This window comes from Sciurus vulgaris (assembly GCF_902686455.1).
Source record: "Sciurus vulgaris genome assembly, chromosome: 14".
NCBI lineage: Eukaryota > Metazoa > Chordata > Mammalia > Rodentia > Sciuridae > Sciurus > Sciurus vulgaris.
In genome coordinates, this window is record NC_136475.1 from 47,143,028 (window position 1) to 47,163,011 (window position 19,984).

Below are 19,984 nucleotides of genomic sequence, written 5' to 3' on the forward strand. Positions count from 1 at the left end.
AGGAAAATACAAATACTATTTTTGCTCGTATTGGAAGTATTTACTCAAATAAAATATAACGCACAATGGGCAGGCAGGACTGCCACTCTCATTGATGGCTTTATGGCTATGGGCTTAGCCAGGGTGCTTCCCTGAATTTTCACCAGCGGACTATAGAAGAACTTGACTTTTGCTTCTTGAGGTCTAAGACCGATGCAGTCCACAGACGCGCTCTGCGTCTCAGGCATGCCGAGTTCACGTGGTTTTGGATCCAAATGCTAAGCACACATCATGGATGAGCAAGGGTAAACTTTCGTGCAGCACATCACCACCAACACCAACAATAATTACTAAACAACTCGCAACCAGGGAAGGAAAAGACTGGGGAGGAACAAAAGAGAGGAACAAAAGTCTCCATTTGCCCCTGTTTGCCTGGCAAAGAAGAGGCTGATTTCAAGGAGAGGGGGACTCAGTGGATTAATGTGAACTTTAGTACTGAAGCAGTGTGTGTTTATTGCTGGTGACCACAAGACATAAATCTTGCAAGCACAATGTACAATGCGATGCAGACCCCAGTTCTTCCCCCCTTCTCGGGTCTCAATTTGTGTGTAAGTGTGTGTTAAGTGCCGTTGAAAAATAGTGACCTTTAATAAAGGATTGTATCCTGCGACTATTTTCCCAGACACACAGTGACCTTTCAAACCAGACTGAGGTGAGGGGGTGTGGAGTTTGGACTTTGAACCGGCCAGACCCTGCTGTGCTCCTCTGTGAGCCTGGCCACTTTTTATTGTGTCACCAGGGAGCGTTCTGTATGCAAAGCAGGCCGGGCTGGCAGCCTGAACCTTTGCAAATCAATTTGTCTGTGAAGGCGAGTCCACTGGAGTGAAAGATGGTCTAACAGGGCTCACTGCCCCCTCTCTTTGTGACATCATCGCCTGTGGAACTCTTGTCAGTCATGTTGCCCAAAGGACTGTTGGGGGTGGGTGGAGTGCTGGGGTGGGGGATGAGGGGATGGGAGGGGTTAATCCTCATGACCAACTGTGGCCTGAGAGACAAGGGGACAAAGCTGGGGGTGGGCAATTGGCCTTTCTGGGAGGGTGCAGGAGGAGGGTGTCAGTTTGACCCCATAGATAGGTATTGTTGCCTGGCTATGGTAGCCAACCCCACTGTTCTCTCTTTCTTTGGGTCCCGCAATGATACAGGAGGGAACCACTGTCTCCCATGGGCAGGGACAGAGTGAGAGTTCTCAGGAAATGTCAAAGGCCAAGTGTCAAAGGAGCAAGAGAATTAGTCCCCAGCCAACAGAGTTGGCATCCCTAAACTCTAAACTTGGACTATTTCCATCAAAAATCCTGAACTACAATCCCATCTTATAGTGAACCATTTCTTAAGGGCTAATATTACTATTGATTTCCTTAAGTCTTTCTAACACCCAAGACCCCACATTAATCAGTAGCTAAAAATGCCAGGAAAGACAGAAAATTTCAATTACTTTGTTTCTTAATTCAAATTTCTTCAAGCAGTCCTTCTAAAGATGGAAATCATGCATTTCCCATAAAATGGTGGTTGGATCATTTCTATGTAAGTAATGAATCATCTTTATGCTCCACATAAGGCAGAGAGCAGAGTTGACCTGGTATGGCAATGCCGATTGATTCACCTCTTAGAGAGAAGTCTGGTGGGAAGATTCCAAATTCCTGACTCATGGGCAGGTTTAAGACATGAACCCTCTACAGAACCTTTTGAATTTGCAGGGGTCACCAGGGTGGGCTCTACAGTTAGATAAACTTGAGTCCTAATCTTTGCTCTGTATCACTGGTCCAATGATGGGAACTTCAGCAAGTTACCAAAGCCTTGGTTTCCTCATCTATGAGAAGGAAAATCTACTTAATGGAGTTTTAGTGAGAATGGAAATCTAAGTCCTGTACACTGTTTAGCAGAGTGTTGGTAACTAGCCCTCAGTAAGTATAAGCCCTGGTACTAATATCAGATGTGATGATAATTGAGGTGAAATACTAAACAGGTTGTAATTGTACACAGATGGATGAAGTATAATTTGAATTTTGAATCACTTTGTCATCCATGAGGCAGTTGTTTTACTTGGAATATCTTTGGAGGTTTGGGCAGAATTGGAGTTTTATTTGGAGAATTAGTAGATTGGATTTAAGACTATTGATTTGCATCATATGAGTAACATTTTATATATTTCTCTATATATGTATATGCATACACACACATATAGATATATATGTCTTACATATATGTAAATATGACATATTTATATATATAAAATATATAAATATATATTATATAAATATGTATACAAAATATATACTATATCTGTGCTATACACACATCATTTTTTCTGACTACCAATCTATTTTCAGTTATAACCCCCAAGCACAGGACACTAAAATTTATTTGTGTATCATGTCCTTTTTCCATGGGATCACAGGATGATTTGCAGAGAGTCAGTGTTGAGCTGACAGGGAGAAAATGTTTTTGGGAGCAGAATTTGAAAGGGGAAGTGACTGTGAGGCGAGACTAACCATCCATTTGCAAAGAGCACAGAGGTGATTGGCACAGGCTCGAGGCTGGAAGAAGAATTCTAAAAACAATTTAATGTTTAAGTTGAGTTAATCATGGAAATGGTGAATTGGGTTAGTTGAATATATCTTATTTGAGGGAAACTGTTTTACTGATCCTTTTATTTGGAAACTAACAGTGAGGGAACAGTAATGGGGATTTGGAAAGTGATACAAACACAGGAATTTCACAGAGATCTGAAGCAGCATAGAATATTGTAGGTGAAGAAATGGAAGTAGTAGAGGCAGTGAACTAAGAGTTAGGCCAAATATCAGATATCTGAACCAAAGTTAGGATCCTAAAATCTGTTAAGGATAATAAGTACAGCAACAACAACAAAGCCAATGAACAAACAAACAAAAACAAATGGACAATACAGAAACCACAACAAAAAACGATCCTTTTTGCTATGTGTTTAGCAGTGAAAATGAAGTCTTTGAAAGAGAAAGCTTAAAAAAAAAAAAAAAAAAGGAAAAAGAAAAGGGTTTTATTGGATATTCCTTATGACACACTGAAGACTTTGGGATCCAAAGCAGATCTAATGTTGACTCTGAGGATTAATGATACATTGCCCTAAATGAAGAAAAAGTGAAAGAAGCAGGACATGCAAGTCCAGGGGGACCTTGTTTACACACTGCGTGGGATTCAGTTATCCAAGGTGTCAACTCACATTTCCCGGACCATAAAACTGCATGGTTGCTAAGGTTGATCCAGCATCAACAGCATCTCAGGTGGGCATCCTCTGGCCCCTTGGCTTCCCTCATTTATGAAGCGCTCCATTGTACTCCCTAAGTGGGAGGTGAGTCAAGGTCATTTCAGCCAGAATTTGGATAAGGCTAGGTTTAGAAACAGGACAAAGGGAGAGAAACTTCTTGGGAGCCGATGAGGAACCTCCACTCTTAGGAAGGCTGGCTGTATTGATAACCCATTGGAAGTTCTTAGGCATGACAGAGACTGAGTTGGAAAAAGCCATGGGGGAAATGAAAAGAGCATGGCCCCTTTGTCCTTGTTCTATTCTGCTGTTTGTTTTAGACCTTGGAAAACCCTCCTTGAATCTCTTCTCCCACTGCTTGTGAATACACGAAATTGCAGGATCTCAGAAGTCCTCTTCTACAGTAAGAGAGTGTTGATTCCTATTATAAGCTGGAATCATGAAGAAAAAAAATGGGAATCCATAAAGGGATAAAAGCAAGGCAAGCCATTAGCCAGAGAAAGTCTGGATGCAAGTGATCTGGGAGGTGGCCAGCACGTTGGTAGGAGTACAGCCCTTCACCAGAGCAAGGAAACTCAGACACTATCCCCTTCTCTATGCAAAGGAGGGAAAATGGTGACATTTTCTACTCTTGTCCTGGTCATACTGTGTGTTTTAAAAGGGGTCATGTCCGGGAACCTGGTCCAGTGTGGACTGAGGAATGAACATCTTCATCAGTCTCAGCGTGATATGAATGAGGAGAGTGAGAGGTGAGAAAGGGCAGGGGTTCTAATCCTAATATACTCAACTTGGTAACTTTAATGACCCATCAGATGAGAAGCCAGCTCCTGATTGGCATAGCACAGTGGAAGCTCCCAGGCGTTTCCACGGGGTTGCAGATGCCAGACGTTCCTAAAGCAGGGACCTGGAGTATTCCTCAAGATCACCTTGGGCATGTACCTAGCACAACATGTGAGGATGAGGATGATGCTCAACAAGGATGGACTGTCTCATGGTGCACCTACACTTAATGGTACTCTATCTCATTGATGACCAAGTGAAGCCTCTAGGACAGGCTCTGCATTTCCACATTGAAGTTCCTCAGGATCTAGTACTAAGCTGGCAGGCAGTAGCCAGAAACTCAGCCAGTGGGATGACTTTACCATCAAGGTGTTTATGTGGTAGGGCAAGGAAAAAATGAGGCCCAGGAAAGATGCCTCTGGTATTGGGAAGGGGGATGCTTGGGAAAACACAAGGGTGGTTAATCTGATTTTTTGTGAGCCCTAATTAACTTTATCCCAGTGTCTGGTATGCTTAGAGGTTATCTGATTTCCACAAGGGCCATAGAAAGCTGCTTAGGGCTCTGTTCTGATCCTACAGCCTTGAGTACAAAAGTCCAGGAACTGCCCGTTACCAGTTAGACCTGGAGTGAGAACTCATAACTTCACATATGCAACACTCGATCATTTTCTTTCTTTTAAAAATACATTTTCATTGGGTATGATAGACATACAAGGAAGATGTATGTGTTGAATGTAGGCTTGCCAGTGGGTTTGAAGAGAAGTACACGCCTGTGAAGCCATTACCATCAACACTGCTATAATTTTAATCACTACCTCTGCAAGCCCCCACACCCTTTTGTGATAAGAACATTTAACATAAAATCTACCTCTAACATTTTAAAGTGTGCAATACAGTATTGTTAACTCTGTGCAATATGTTGTGTAGATCTCTAGGACTTACTCCTCCTACATAATTGAAACTATGTACCTCCTGGACTCTGCCTCCTCCCCACTCCCCAGTAGGATGGTAAACACCACTCAACTCTGTGCTTCTATGAGTTTGACTATTTCAGACTCCTCATATAAGTAAGCCATCTTCAAAGTACATTTATGAAGTTGGTCTTCAGGTAGGATTGCAAGACAAAGTACAGGACACCAGACTACATTTGTATTTCAAATAAACAACAAATAATTTTTATATATACAGTATGTCCCAAATATTGCATGGAACATAATTAGACAAAAGCAAAATTTATGGTTTATTTGAGATTCAAATGTAGTTGGGCATCCTATTATTTTTAATATTTTCTAAATCTGTCAATTCTCTTTCTAGGCTGAAGATTACCATAGTAGTCAAAGTGCAAACATTGCTACCATTGAGTTTTGTACTCCAAGTTTTGTGTTTGGTAAGATTTTGTTTCTTGCAATTCATCCAGCATTTTCTTGTGTGCCTCTTGAGTAGTGTTGGCCAGGCAGAGCAGCGATGGCTTAACCTGATGCAATCAGTAGTGCATAGGCTCAGCACACAGTGCCTCATAAGACACTTGTACCGAACATCATTCTTGAGCTATGTACATTACTTGAGCTATGTACAGGTCTGGAAGGAGGCAGCCTGGCATAACTACCTGTGTAACAGATGAGGAAATTGAGACTCAGAAAGCTTGAAAAGCATTGGTTACTGGTCTAGGGCTTTCTACACTAGGTTGGTAATACTGGGTGTTGTTTTGTGGCCATTTTGACATGAAAAAGCAGGTTCTGCTGAGGAACCACCCCATTCTCCTGCCTTTCTAGAGTAGGGAGAAAAAGCCTTCCCCTCAGACTTCTAACCAGAAGCTGGGGAGGCTCTTTGGCTACTAGCATCTGTGGCCAGCATGTTTTCACCATGAGCTCTTTGATGCTGTAGATTGTTACCCAGGTTACACTGGGCTGAGGAGCATTCCTGCCACTACCTTTCCTTTATGCCCATCTGTGGTCCTGCAGAGTTCCTATAATCCAATGTGCAATTCTTGCCAGCCACTTGCTATGTCTGCAGGATGGCCTTTCCTGGGAAGTGTGCATGTTTGAAGGACATTTTGGGAGCAGGTAATTGAAAGCTAATTTAAGCAAAAGAGGGATCCAGAAGTTCCATAACCCAACCTGGGGTAGCATCATCAGCACTCTCTCAGGTTCCATCTTCCCTTTGCTTCATTTGCTGCAACCCCAGATTGTTTCTCCTTGCAAAGAGGAACAGTCCACTTCTGACTTCCATGCTTAGAACCTCCAAGCCAGTAAGACAGGAGGCTCTCCTCTGCAGTTCCAGTTAGAAAACCTGGGGGAGGACTCTTATTGGACCCTCCTACTCGCATGCTCATCTCTGGACTCATCACTGAGATCACGGCTGTGGGATGCTCATCCTTGTCGTTATCCCTGGACCCATCATTGTAGCCAAGGGATGAGATTCTCGGCCCTCTTCAGAACCATTGGCTATGTTGAAGGAGAGCACTTTCCAAACAGAAAGGGGAAGTTCTGTTCCCAGAGGGAGGGTGACACTCTTGCTTTCTTGCCAATGGAGCATTCAGGACAAGAAAAGGCTGGGCTGGGTAGGACTGTCTGGTAGGATCTTCCATGGTCCCCCGCCCCATGAAGGTAGGAATATGACCTCTAATTAGGTCTCTGCCTGACTGACTACATATCCTTTTGTTTTGGTGTGGACACTAGGATGGGATTGGCAGTACCATCCAAAGGAAAAGCAGGGCTGTGCTTGTGACTTAGGGGTTAACATCCTTTTAGCAATTTGGGGGTAATTGTCTCTGCAGACATGCTATGAAGCATTTGCTCAACATCTAGCAAAATACTAAGCAGTTTAAAAGTTTCAAAAACAATGAAGACAAGGTCTCAGTCTTGGAGGAGTTTATAATCTTCCTAGAGTGACAAGATGTCCATGATTGAAACACTCAGAGAAGCGCTCCTTTGAGTGCTCCATGGTAGATCAGGATTGGAGCTCTGTGGCATATCAGGGCAGAGAGAGGGGGCCTTGGGCTGGAAAGTAAGGGAAAGCTGCCTGGAGGGATTTGATCTGGGCTTGGAGAACAAAGTGTAGGGTGAATGCAGGAGGCTGAACTCACAAATAATAATGGTTTTAAAAATTTTATTACACCTTTGAATAGATAAATGAAAATCAGTTTTGTGAAGGATGTAGCCAGGGCGGATGCTGCCTCAGGGTGAAAACTCAGGTTTCTTTTCCCAGGAATAGGAAATATATTTGGTTCTTGGCTGAAACTTGGGTTTTGGCAAAGGACAATTGGTTTTCTATGGAACCTCTGCTTTGCTAATACTCCCCGAGGTCTCAGCTATGGATCATGTAAATGGCCACAGAAAAGTGAAAACCAATTACACTTCTTATCCTGAGCACACTAGGACCTGTTTATGAATGAATAAATGGGAAATGTTAAAAGAGAATTTGACAAAAGACCACAGAGCAAGTCATATGAAATTTTTCATGAAGAATTGAGAAGGCACAGGAAACAGCAGGTGTCCTGGAATAACAGTGTCTTAAGAGTTCAGCAGGTCTGGGTGTGAATTTTACCTCGGAGTTTCCTGAGGACCATGACCTTGGGCACTGAGTCTCTGTTTCTTGGTCTGTAAAAGGGGAACAAGGATAGAAGTTACATCACATTTTTTTTTTTTTTTTAATTTGAGGATAAGATGGACTTTCTAATGTAAAATATATAGCAATTGCTTGGCAAATAGCAAAGATTCAATAAATAGTTGTAAATATTATTGTACGGAAGTATAAACTTGATGTAGGCAGGAGGCTGGAGCCATCGTGGTGCAGTGTCTATTGTGTGTCTGACACTGGGCTATGTGGGCACTCTACTCACACAATTAAGGAGCCCCTTTCAAAGACATATGAGGACGATATTGTGATCTTCATTTTAAAGATAAAGAAACAGAGGCTCCAGGAGGCTTAGGGACCTCAGTGAGACTGATTTGAACCTAGGTGTGTCTTATTCCAGAATCCTGTGGGGGCAGATAAAAGGCAGCTGATGGGGAATTGCCAGGTGATTTCCAGGCTAGGGCTGTGTATTGTAGACCTCCATTCACTGTCTTAGAAAGGCACCCAGAGGTGGGGGCTGGAGGGGTAGCGGTGAAATCCATTGCCAAGGTTCCTATAGACCAGAGAGACAGGTAAGCAGTCTCTTCTTGAGCCAAGGTCCCCAAAATGCTGTAGTCAGTAGTATTTGTTCAGGAATCACTCTTTCTCTGTTTCTTTGTCTGTCTGTCTCTGTCTGTCTGTCTGTCTCTCTCTCTCTCTCTCTCTCTCTCTCTCTCTCTCACACACACACACACACACACACACACACACACACACACAGAGTTCCTGAGAACTGCTAAGCCAGCAGGAACTTTCCCCTTTCTTGGGTCAGTGCCTCCCCTCTTAGGGAGTCCTGGAGCACCTGGAAACCTCTTGCTTCTGTGACCCCTCTCCAGCCCCATGGAAAAGGATATTGGCTCAAGCTTCCTGAGCTGGGGAAGCAGGCGGCCTCTGCATCAGTTCCTATCTAATGCATGATGGACACGGCATAAAGCAAAGCAGAGAGTGGGCAGGTGTGGGGAGAAAAAGAAAGAAAAAGTTTTGAGCACGCAAAGTTGAACTGAGACCCAAAGTATCTTCATAGCATGGGAAAGGGACTTGTGAGATCTAAGGCTGTGGTAAGAGGGAGATGGTTTCATCACGGCTCTGCCAAGCAGAGAGACAGTCACAGCCAAAAGAGCAGACACCCCAAACATGCCCATTTCTTTGATTTCAAATGTGAAACACTCAAGCAGATCCCTCACAGCTGGCTCTGTCCCCAACTCCCCACCTTGCCGTCTGCTTCTGCACTGGTTTTATTTGCTGGTGTAATGCAAGACTTCTAGCACATACCCCTTTTGCTCTCCTGTGATTTTAATTTTATTTCCAGTGCATATTTTAATTCTTCATATTTTTCTCTGGTGGAGTACCCTGGCTTTCACTTAAAGTCCCATCCCATTTCTTTATTTGGTTGTAACCACTGGGACTCAATTTAGAGGCTTTAAAAAAATATTAGTACTATTATTGCATTTTAAGAAAAAGAAATCAGATCGCCAGCAATATTTCTAGTACTTAAAATTCAAAGCAATTTGTAATTGTTCTTTGCTCTTGGAGATGGAGCTGATTTCAGTTTTTAGACCATTGTCTTCACACCCATCTTAGTGACTAATACTGTAAGATGGATTTCCTTTTTTTTTTTTTTTTCCTCCCTTGAAGTGGGTTTCAAATCCCCAAAGAATTTCTGGGAGGGGAAAAATCCTTTAATTGAAAGCAAGAGAAAACAAAACAAAAAAGCATAAGAGAGCTGACAAAAATATCATGTTTAATGAAACCAAGTTCCATCCCTGCAGATGGCTGTGGAGGCGCAGAAAGACCTAAAGATAGAAAAAGCGGGTTTCCTTTACGTGCTTTGTAAAGTATGGCTTTTCTTTTGAACATTGTATGTGTGACTGACCAGCGCCTCTGAGTCTTGAGTCCTGAGCCAACAGGTAGAAGACCAGTCTATCCTTCTGGACTGTTCTGGGTCCTCTTTGCATAATCCAGTCTCAGTCACAGACTACCTACGTATCCCTGGGGCACGGATTTAACTTCTCTGGGCCTCAGTTTCCTCCTTTGTAAACTGGTGGGAATTTCACTTACCTTCATGGGTTTTTACCTGCGATTAGGTGAGGAAAGTTCTTGGCACAATATCTGGCCCTTGCATGGTGTTGGTTATTCCTGTGACCTGATTCCTGCCCCCAGTCTCTAAGTGCAACCCGATCATAATCTCCTATCAGCTGGGTGGGGCTTTGTAAGACTCAGGGGCTTCCTGGGTGCAGGATACCAGGGGGGCCCTTCTAATACTTGTCGGCTCCATGAATAACAAGAATAACAGAAATGCTAAGGTAGATTTCTTAAAATAAATGAAGACAGTACCAATCTCTCTGAATTTCCCCCTTAAACCCCTTAAACAAATAAATTAAGTCAAACACATTAAGAAAAAAAAAATTTTTTTTCACAAGTCCACAATTTTGAAATTGACTTTATTTCATTAGGAATTAAGGACTTTCAGGTTTTCCTGTTTTGTTAATCAATTTTCTTTTCCTATCTTTTCTTCCCTCTGTCTTTGGAATTACTCTCCCTGAGGACTGAGAGGACTTGGGCATGTTTTGGGGGCTGAAAATGGATTTGACCCTTTCTCAATAAGGAAGGATGCTGTCTGTGTTTTTTAAGAATTGTGTATGAATGTCTTGTCTATGAAATTCTAAGGTAGCAGTGGCAAAGTGTATTCTGGAATCTTCTTTGTTAGAGAACAAGGGGACCTGCATATTTCTAACCCCCCCACCTTTTCTATCTTCATTTTCACACACACTACTTCCTGTCTAACCAAGAGCAAATTTAAACACGTGACTAGGGGCTCTGACTTCCCCCAGCACCCCTGTCCTGCCTTCTTCCTGACCTTACTTCCTCTCTCTTCTTCCCCACCCTTTTGCTTTTCCATCATGGCAGTTCATCTTCCTGTACATTATCAGCCCATCTGCATCCCTTTTAAGATGGGGTGTGGGCACCTTACCTCACTGAATTGGATTTGTTGAACCCAGGGTGTATTGGCCACTTCTTCCTCTTCTTTTCCTCTTCTTTCTTGTTCCCTTTTATTTCTTTGTATGTACCTTGCAGCCACATTTCTGGTTAGAATTCCGTATTAAAAAAATTCAGAAAACTTTTATTCTGATGTCTTTTCCTTGATAAAAACTTCATATTTACAACCTAATTGGTCTGACAGAGAAATAGCAGCTGTTTTTCAAAGTGTAAAAGGTTTCACTACAGGAACAATAGCTGGTACGCTAACAGTGAGCTCATTTATTACAACGATTGACATTTCACTTTTACGAAACATGTCAATCGCGCAATTTGAGGCAAACCCGTGCTCCTTTATGGGCATTTCATCTCACCTTTTTTTCCCCCTCCAACTCTTCATTGCCCCATCCTGGCCAACACCAGTTAGTAAAATCTTAGCAGCAAATGCATATGGTCAGTGAAGTCAGAAACTTTTTTCTTGCTTTGTCAAGGTGAGATGGGGCCAGGGTAGGTGTGAAGGGGTAATACCACTTTCCAATCACTTGGAAAATACACCCTTCTCTTTGACTTTGCTTTTGTGCAGGCGCCTTAAGCTTGTTAAGTCACACCTGGCCCCCAAATAATTGCATCCTCCACATTAAAATTTATTGCCCCCTGCACAGAGATGAGATGAAAGCTGGAGAATTTGGAGACAGACCACAGGGTTTACCAAGCAGTGGAATTCATCAGGGGTTAGTATTGTGGGGACACAGAACATCAACACGCAGGAGAAGACTCACTTAGGGGCTGCTTGGCACCCACACTTTCTTGAGGGGTAAAACTCTCATACTGAAATAGCAAGAATGATCCATACTTGGGAGATTGGTTGATGTTGTCTGATCCTTGTTTGGTGATCTTTGTTGGTCTACATTTTAAAATCAGTTTGTTTTTTTCTCCCCCATATTGCCTTGAAACATCTTTTTGCTTTCATCTCTGCCAAGTCCATAGGGCCAACAAGGGTTAAATCCAGTTAGCTATGTCCCTGCTTAAAGACAACTGCCCACCTCTCTGTGTCTCTGTCTCTGTCTCTCTCTCTCACACACACACCCCAGCTTAAAGTGGTTTAATTTCCATTATGAAAGGTGAAGTCCTGCTAGGCAGGTACCCTGGGGAACAAAGATAACAGCGTACAACTGGAATACAGAGTCTTAAAAAGATTAACTTCTTTTTTTCTAAGGGCAATAAGGAGGTCCACAGGCTGTTTTCGCCCCTTTTCCAACTCTTTCCATGTGCTGCTTCTAGAACGTCCTGGTGCTAAGGCCTGGCCTCACAAAAGGGAACAACCGTTCTTGTCCAGACACATTGCAGACTTCTGGCAAAGCAGGGCGAGCTCACGAAAATTTACACTTTTCCTGGCACCTGGCCGAGAGTATGAGCAGGACTTGGCTTGGGTTTGCTTTCAGTTAGAAAAGCCCTTTGGGGACGGTGGTGGGGGTGGGTAGCAGTAAGATCCCCGTGAAGGGTCAGAACTGCTGAAATAAATATCAGCTCGGCTGGGAAGAGCGATTCCTGTAATTATATCTGCCCAATGACTTATAATCAGCATTCTTAGTGGAGCCTGTAACTTTTGGGTTGTCTCCTCTTGTGTCGATATGGGTGGCAATGATGGTGGGGGCAGAGGGCAGAATAACACCTTGATTTTAAAAAGCAGGGGTGCTATGGGGGTTGTTGATGTTATATGAACACCACTCTTATAGCAGTTACCTTTGAAATACTGCCAGTGGGGCATTTGCTGGAATTTCTGGTGGTGGTACCGGGTTCTTAAGGGATCTTGAGGCCTGGGATTGCATTTTAATAGGAGAATCTGAGCATGGAGACATTTAAAATACCAAACAAAGCTGGGTATGTGAGTGAAGCTCAGACTTGTTCTTTGGGTCCTGCCCTCTGAGTGAGGATCTACTTTGGATCTCAACCTGCTATAGCCCATTCTCCATCTTGCTCCTTTGAAAACTTGAGCGAAACCAGCCGTCTGCCAGTGAGTCCACAGGCTGTGTGTCATTTCCTTCCCTCTCCAAGCCTCACTCTTTCCACAAAGGAGACTTTCAAATTAACGTTTTCAGTTCATTAAAGGCCTTTTTGCAAACATTTCATTCTGGGACAAGCAGCATTTCAGCTGGAAGTGGTCAGAGGCACGTTGGCGTAGAATGGTGTGAGAAGGAAAAAAAAGAAAAATCCAGCTCAAATCCCTTCTCCCCGAGCGGACAGTGTGCCGTCAGCCTCGAGTGGGTCTTCCTTAGAGGATGCAGGGACTTCTTTGGAAGGGAAAGACCAAGTTAATGGATGAAAATTATGTGCTCTCATTTGTTTTGTAAAGCTAGCAAGGGATAGAGGAACGGGATTTTCGTTCCCTTTCTCTACATAAAGAAATAAATGAATAAATAAATAAATAAGAGCATTCTCGGAGAATGAGCGATTCACAACTGTGCCCTTTTGTCTTGCTTTTGCAGACATTCACTGTAGCTTCTCCAGGACCTCTGTGCTCAGGAGTAGTGCATGAAAATTCTTCTGCCTCCATGAGAGACTATGGACTTCCCTTCCCTGCCAGTTTAGAATGAAGCACCTGGAGAACCTCATGTACAGTGTTGACTTTCCCCAAAGGAGAACAGTGGAGCCAAATAGTAGGCTTGAGCGTTTGGGGGCTGGCTGGACATAATTTCTCAAGTCCTCAGTCCACGTGGTACTGAAGGTAGGCACAAAGGGCTTGCATTTCTGCTGTGGCCATTGCTCCTGTCCTGGAGGAAAGAACCAAGAATCTCAGAGCAGGAAGGAACCTAAACATTACCTTGTCTGTTTTAAAAATTGTGTAAGGGACCATTTTCATTGGTTTTGGTGGAGTTTGGCAGAAGATTTCCACTAGGCCTCAAGTTCCACGAGGGTTGGGTTATGTTTGTGTTATTCATGTTTCTTGCACAAAGTCAGCTTGGGTAAATATTTGTTAAGGGAATAAAGAATGAATAATGTAGCTTAAAAGGAGTTTGAGAACCATGAATCTTGTCTTTCACCTTCTCCTACCATCTGTTTTCTACGAAGACCAGAGAAGCTGAGTGAGTTTCCCAGGGTCCCTGAGTTGGTCACTGGGCCTAACCAATACCCAGGCCTAACCAACAGCCAGACTAGGTCCTCCTGCATCAATCGGACCCAACTAAACCCACAAATGCCTGATTCTCAGGACCAGCTTTCAGGTAGCAAGAGCCATCCCCACTCACCCTCCAACCAGTGAAGAGTGGGGTCTTTGAGGTCAGGAGCTCCACACGAGCCATGGTTGTGTCCCCTTGGCTCATTACTGTGTGCCGTGTGCTTACCACAGGGCTGCTCTGTTAAGGTCATATTTGAACACAAGCACAAATTCAACTCAAGCTCTCCCATCTTGAATAATTTAGGAAACAAGATAATGCTCAGAACTAAGTTTGTATTCAGGAACTCTAGGCCTTGAAGGTCTTTGGGGTTTCAGTGAAGTATTGGCAATGACAGAGGCCCACTCCTATGTCACCAGCATCTATAGCAGCAGCAGCCAGGTCTGTGGGAATGCACAAGGGAATAAGCAGTTCTTGCCTTGTTGGAATAGAGTTTGAACATGGCTGCCAGTTGTTCCTACCCTATAATCTTCTCATTCTTGCCCTTTGCAAATGATACACTCCTACTGCCCGAATCCACCCGGTAGTACGAAAAGCACTGGACACCAGAAGGAGCAGATTGGGGTCTAGAGCTGGCTGCAGAATTTCCTGATTTTGTAATCATGTGAATGTCCCTTGTCCTATGAGACCTTCAGTTTCTGCATCCATCAAAAGGGAAAACAGAGCATGTGGATTTGCTGTGCGTACCAGCTGTGTGACCTTGGTCAAGTTTCTTAATCTTTAGCTCTAAGCCTCAGTGTCCTTAACTATAAAATGAGTTATTACCAGAATGTACCTTCCAGGGTTCATGTAAGGAACTAAGACATCCAAAATGCTTGGCTAAGTAAGGGTTTGATATGTTGCTGTCATACTTATTATCTTTGCATGGCAATTATAAAAACTACATGGAATGATTCATTCTAGAAGAATTCTGTATAATATAAGAGATGGCTATTGAATTTTTAATTATTTCCTTTGTGTACCCAATCACCTACTTGTATTTACACTTAACTCTATTTTACAAAAATCTTGAAGGTAAATGGTTCCTAATGAAAGCCATGACGTTAGCTCTTCCCAGTGTTCTCCCCAACCCTCTCACTTTTCCTGCACCCAACTCATCTTTTCTTCCTGTATTTCCTGTCTCAGCAAATGGTGTCCCCATGTTTATAATTGTCCAAGTCAATGGAAGGAAGAGGTAACTACCTCAGCTTCATAATTAATCAATTACCAAGTGCTATTAATTCCCCCAGGTAGGGGGACGCTTTCTAAGGCTGGATAGACTTCTCCCTCTGCACTACTGTTGCTTGGTTTCAAACCCTAGTTCTATGTTGGACACAGGAAGCTGTTTCTCAAAGATCTACTCTCCCAGTCTTGCTGTCTACATTCATCCTAATGTGTTCTTCCCTTTTATTACCTATGACCTTTACTCTACCTGCCTCTCTTCTCCTTTCCTGGGCATTGCTTTCAGGCTTACCTGAGAGGGTCCCTGTGGGAAGCTCTCTTTGACTACCCTATTGCAGTCTTGGTGATGAGTTCCTTCTAGGGGTATCTTAGCTCATTTTCCCAGGCATTTATCAGACCATATTGAGATGTTTAGAGACTCTAGATTCTGAAGTAGGGTCTCTTCATCTGCATATGCAATCTAAAATAAAAACAATATTAACCTCCATGTGTCATAGTAATAATAACTAACACTTTGGTACTTTACATATATTAAAATTCATTTCCTTCTCACAATAATGGTACAATATATTATCCCCATTTTATAGAGGAAGTCAAGCTCCCAGATGGTAAAGTAACTTGCCCAAGGTCACAGAGATAGTCAATGGCAGAGTTGGGCTTCAAATATTGGAAGAATTGCTCTAGAATCTATGTTCTCAATCATATAGTAGACAGAAGTTCAACAAAATTTGAATTTTCCCCCATTTTGTGTTTCTGAGAGAAGTATCCCAAATAAAATTATTTCAAAACACTTTCTCTTTCTTTCATTGTGGCCACTGCTTTGCAAAGATCCTGAGTATGTGCTTCTTGCCAACTGGTCAACCCATGCTGCTTACCGCCCAATGTAAAAACTGCCTTTGTCATGTCTGTCTTCTCCGCTGGGCTCCACCCCTGAGGAAAGGTCCCATGTTTGTATTCATGTGATGTGCTGGGAGAGCCTGGCCAAGCTTGCAGAGCCAGTGTGGGCCTTCATGGTACAGCTCGGCTGCTACTTCCTGACCCTCAACTCATGCTGGTTTTCTGTTTGTTCTCCTCCTGTCCAGGTTCAGCTTACCTTGCCAGTGACCAACCCAGAGGATGAGCTGGCAAGGTTGGCTTCATGGCTAGAACCTTTCCTCAGTCATCCTCTGCTTCTGCAACTGATTGCCTAGGAGTTTCCTGCCTTTCTCCACAATTCTCCGAACACCCTCAAAAACTGCCTTTGGGTGCTATTGGTAGGGGCTATGCACTGTAAATACATTGCATTACACTAAGTACAAATAATAAAGAAATAAAGTTTCTCCTTTGCTCTCCTTGTTCCCAGGACTTTTCATTCTAAAACAAACACAATAGGATTAAAAGCACACCAAGAGAGCTGCCTTCCCAACAGGGTAGAGGTTGAGCAGAAGTTTCAGGGACATCCCTCCTGAAGGTTCCTGGGCCCTGCAGCCATTTCCAACCCTGATGCTGAAAATAGAAGTGAGTCCATGAGCTCTTCAGTTTTTGGGGATGCTCTACTCTCCTCAAGACTAGTTATTTTTCTGCTTGCTGTTGAGATGGATGTATTGTAAGCACTTATTCACTCAGTACTCTCAGGGGGAACCTTGCATTTGCCTTGTCAATACTTTGCTTGCTTGTTGCTTTTTGGGTGTCATTTCTCACTTTTGGGATTCCCTTTCTCATTGGTTCCTGATTCTGTCTCCCCAAAGGAAGCAATGATGCCTTACCTAGATCTTTCTTTTTTGTTACTCTTTGTAGTTTTAACTAAATCGAGCTCAACTTTTGAAAATATGGTTTCCAATTTGCATTATGCATTTTCTTTCTGCAAATAAGGGTGGAGATTTCCATGTGCTAACCAGGACACCAGGCTTATTGTGGGAGAGTCATCATGACACGGAAACAGTGGGTTTGAGTACCACTGAGGAAGGATGCAGAAAAGGAGTCAATGCCACTGGGAGCAAATGACCTTTTCAGTGTGTCATCTGTAGCAGGGGTTCAGAATTCTCCACACATGTGTAGATTAAGTTTTCTCTTGATTACTTTAGGTGTAATCTCATGGGAATCAAAGACAAAATTACCTTTAACTTTTCAGTCACTATTAGATTCTTTGACAATTAAACAAGTAAGTTCAGATTTCTCACTTTTGTAGTTAATTACAAGGAGGCCCAAGATATGTTTAGGCCTGGAAGAAAGTATTTGATTTTTGGACTATGAAATTTTTAGACTGATTCCATTCTGAAAAGAGTTTTGTGTGATGTAATAAACAATGAAATCTTCCTTTATATATATAAATATATCCAAAATATTGCCTGGGAAGTTTTTATTCAAAACAATGATTCATTCATTTCCATGAAATTCAAATTTAACTGGGTATCTTTTATTTTTATTTACTAAATCTAGCATCCTTAGAAGACAGGGACTTGAGGGAGGGGTTTTGAAAAGATCCACATTGTCCATGCCTGGGGGCGTTGGTGTTTTAGGTGTGCATTTGTGGGAGAGAAGGGAGGGTCTAGGGAAGAGTTTCTTGGGTGATCAGACAAGTGCATGTTACAGAAAAAGTCATGAGGGAAATTAATGATGAGGATTTACCCATAAAATAATTCTAGTCATCTCGGAGGAGGTCAACCCTAGGCTTGACGTTCCCTTAGGCGGAGGCTTTCTAGCAGTTCTTGGCACGAGGGCCTTGCTGAGAGGCCAGCAGAAAGGAATTCTGGAGTGTGCCAGGAAATCTGAATTTCCTTTATTATGGCCAGTCACCGTGACCTTGGGCAACTCACTTAGGTCTGCTTTGTCTCAATTCCACATCTGTCAAATGGGATTAACAATAATTATTTTATTTACTTCATGGGTTTATTTTGAACCATGAGTTAAAACAATGCTCAGTCTCTTTGAAACAGTGTAAATTTGCTACATCACTAAAGAAAATGGACTCTAGGTCTTGCCAAAATACTCCAGAGCAGTACTGCAGAGTTCCAGAAATCTGGGCCTTGGGTTCCACCTTGGACACTCCTCATAGGAGATAAACTTACCTCCCATCCTCTCTCCTCCTTTCAGCAACAAAAGTCCCTTTGGATAAAGTCTCAGATGGTTTTGTCTTTCTCGGAATGCTCTTTTGAGGTGGCTACTATTCTCAACCTCTCAGTGGGGTTCTAAAGTGTGAGAATTTGGGGTATTTCTGTACAACCTGGTTCAACTTAGCAGAGAAATACCTGGGTTAAAAACTGAGAGGAGAAAATGATTGAACAGATTGACTCCAGTATCTCCACTCAGGTGCATAAACGGAATGTGTCACCCACATAATAAGACACGTATTTCACATTGCACTTGAGAGTTTATTCCAAAATTTGAAAACATCTGAGACCTGAAACACTTCTTCTACTTCTGTTCTCAAACATTTCTGATAAGGGATACTCTACCTGCTTGTGTGTGTGTGTGTGTGTGTGTGTGTGTGTGTGTGTGTGTGTGTTGTGTGCACGCGCGCACGAACATGCACGCACGAACATGCACGCACCTATTTTTGCTGTAAAATATAACACAGATTATCTCATTCACGTATATATTATTTTCTTCTGGGAAAAAAACAGGCTTTTGGTTTCTCTGTACACATCTGTGGAGGAACATAAGCTTCAGAGTGGGAGATGGGGTCACTAGACCTACCTCACATCCTCTCTCCTACACAGGGTCATCCTTGACCTTCTGGGAAACTCCATCTCCTCAATTTTCATTCAGTTCTATTAAAAGTGCTTACTTAGCATTTTTATCATTGCTACTTATGTACTTTGTTTTACCACTATTCACAGGACTTTTACACTGCATGAAGGGCAGGGATTTTTGTATCCTTTGTTCATTCTTTCATGTTTAGTGTCAAGAATATTGCATACAATAGGTGCTCAAAAAATAATTACTACTGAATAAGTGCATAAGTGAATTGTTCTTCACAACTTGGTCATATCTTCTCAAATAGATTCTAATAACTGTAAGGGTCATTTCTCCCGTCCCCCCCTTTAATTATAGGCACAGTGCTGAAGAACTTGAATATAGCTGCGCCATTATTTTGTGTAGTTGTCCTACCCAGGCACATGGATATGTGTTTTGCATTGGAAGACATGGCTGCTGTAGGGTAAAAGGCACTTTTACTTTTGGAATTTCCTTACATTGTTGCAATCTTTAAAATGCAAGTACATTTCACTATAGGTTAAGCATTGCTAATCAAAAACTGAAATTCAACATGCTCCAGAAGCTGAAACTCTGAGTGGAAAATTTCATGTCTGGTCTCCTGTGACAGATCATAGTCAAAATGTTGGCATACAACAAAATACTGCATAAAACTACATTCAGGTTATGTGTAGAAGGTGCATATGAAACAAGTGATTTTCACCTTTAGACCTAGCTAGCCCAAGATAGCTCATTATGTACAAGCAAATATTCCAAAATTTGAAAACATCTGAGACCTGAAACACTTCTTCTACTTCTGTTCTCAAACATTTCCGATAAGGGATACTCTACCTGCTTGTGTGTGTGTGTGTGTGTGTGTGTGTGTGTGTGTGTGTGTTGTGTGCACGCGCGCACGAACATGCACGCACGAACATGCACGCACCTATTTTTGCTGTAAAATATAAAATAATTTTTATAATTTGTTAATTATTACTTCGATTATCATTTTGCTTTCACGGCTTCTGTTTTGCAATCTGGAGCCAAAAAAAATTGTTTTTCATCACAAACATTTCATTGGTCCTTGACAAGTGCACAGCCCCCAGGCACGGTGCCTACAGATCCCCATGCATAAAATGGCTTTGCCTGTGGGTACTTCCATGACCAGAGTGACCTAAAAGGAACAAGAGGATGCATTAAAATCGAGTTCAGCATCCCAGTGAAACTGTTCCCACTCCCCTTTCATCGCGTGCGGGGGCCTTCTCTTTTGCCCTGCCCCATCTGCCAGACTCCAGGCATGTGCTGAGAGGGTGAGCGCTGAGTTTTATGGGAT